Here is a 1,865-nt window from a genome sequence, read left to right as displayed (position 1 = left end):
GAGGAAACACTGTGATTAAAACAATTTAATGCCTAATAATGAGGAGAAACATATGGACTTTTCCTGGAGCTATGGAATATATTTTGTGATAGAAAATCATTGGTGTAAGTTCCTGCCTGGTTGGATGGTAGACAAGCCAGGACATGAGGTAATCATGCATATGAATAATTTTTCACCTTCTTGGCTTTAGCTACTTTTGAAATGGTAGGGTGTAATAAACAATTATATTCAGAAAAAATACCTTCTAGTCTGAACACTTCTTTTTTTTTTTTTTTTGGTCAGTCATGGGGCTTGAACTCTGGGCCTGGGTGCTGTCCCTCAGCTCTTCAGCTCAAGGCTAGTTCTCTACCACTTGAGCTACAGCACCACTTCCTGTTTTCTGGTGGTTTATTGGAGATAAGAGTCTCACAGTCTTTCCTGCCCAGGCCGGCTTTGAACTGTGATCCTCAGATCTCAGCCTCCTGAGTAGCTAGGATTACAGGCGTGAGCCCGGCTTAGTCTGAACAGTTCTGTCTGAACTGTTCGTCTCTCTATGATCCTATGTAACTAAGATTAGTTTTGCTCCAATAAGACAATCTATGCTGTCAGGGTAAGATATTCTGGTTGGTCTGTTCCTACATGGAGTAAGGGTAAAGTGTCAGGGAGACATTTGTGCCAGTAAGACCTCATTTGGGAAATTTTAAGCTGCAGGATTTTAGAAGTAGCTCTTAAGCAAGGCTTACTTTGAATCCATTAGCTCCACAAAGCTAAATCAGTTCATAAATAAGTACTTGAAAATCCATCACTTTTGGACGTAGGTATAAAGGCTTCAAAGTACGATCAAATTTCAAATGAGAAAGACTTAAAATAGTTATTGACAAAAATTGCAAATATGAGCAATCGAACAAACAATATAATTTTTTTCCACCATACACAGAATTTTACAGAAATAAGATGAATAGCAATTTAGGGAACAATAAGGTTTCCTTGTTACAAATAGGCAACCAAGGATATATGCCTGTCTTAAGATTGCATCATTAACTACTTAAATTTACAGGATACTACATGCTTCAGCAGCACGTCTACCCGAATTACAATACAGAGATTAACATTGCTTTTGCACAAGGATGATATGAAAATTTGTGAAGTATTCTATATTTTTCATTCTTCAGAGGCAAGAAGTGAAAAACAGTTATTAAAAAGTTGATTACAAATATACAAGTGTAATAATACATGTAATTCGTAGAAATAACTGTTATTTTGTCATCAGTGTATTCAATCTTCACTTTTTTAGAAAAGCCTTTATATAGCATAACCTTTATAAAACTTTTGAAATAAGATAGCATTGTCATTTTAACCTAAAGAAATAAAATTCTATAAGGACCTAGGAATTAAAGGAATCTTAAACTGTTTCTATATGGAAAGCAATCAGAAAGGACACATTTATTAATGAACCTATATATTATAAAACAATGTCGAATTCAAAGTATTATATCTAGGAGGGAAAGAAATAGATTATAGACATTATACAAACAGAATACTAAATATTTTAAAATATACTTTTTTCAGACAAGCACCAGAAATATCTTTAGTTTCTGTACTACTCATGTCAACAGATAAGTTAAAATTATTTCTGATTAAAAAAATCACAAACACTATAGAAATCATTATTGATGTATACAAACAACTCGAATATATTTTGACATCAAAGTCAGGCAATTCACTTGGAAGAATACCATGGAATCCATGAATTTTTAAAGTAAGATATTGCTGTTTCTTTGTATTGTGAAAATATTTTGTATGGACACATGGGACGGACTGGCAATTTTGAAATTTAAGAAAGTTACCCAAACCATTAGGACTTAGGAAAACAATTTGTACAGCAT

At 33.5% G+C, this 1,865-nt stretch overlaps 1 pseudogene; it reads left to right on the top strand.

Annotated features, from left to right (window-relative positions):
• The first annotated feature begins 1,044 nt into the window (after nucleotides 1-1,044).
• On the top strand, nucleotides 1,045-1,141 carry LOC122100563 (annotated as a pseudogene).
• Nucleotides 1,142-1,865: the final 724 nt, after the last annotated feature.

This window comes from Dipodomys spectabilis, unplaced genomic scaffold (assembly GCF_019054845.1).
Source record: "Dipodomys spectabilis isolate Male_0828 unplaced genomic scaffold, ASM1905484v1 ptg000583l, whole genome shotgun sequence".
In the NCBI taxonomy this organism is placed as follows: Eukaryota; Metazoa; Chordata; class Mammalia; order Rodentia; family Heteromyidae; genus Dipodomys; species Dipodomys spectabilis.
The sequence above is the reverse complement of the archived record's forward strand: the minus strand, read 5'-3'. Positions and strand labels throughout refer to the sequence as shown.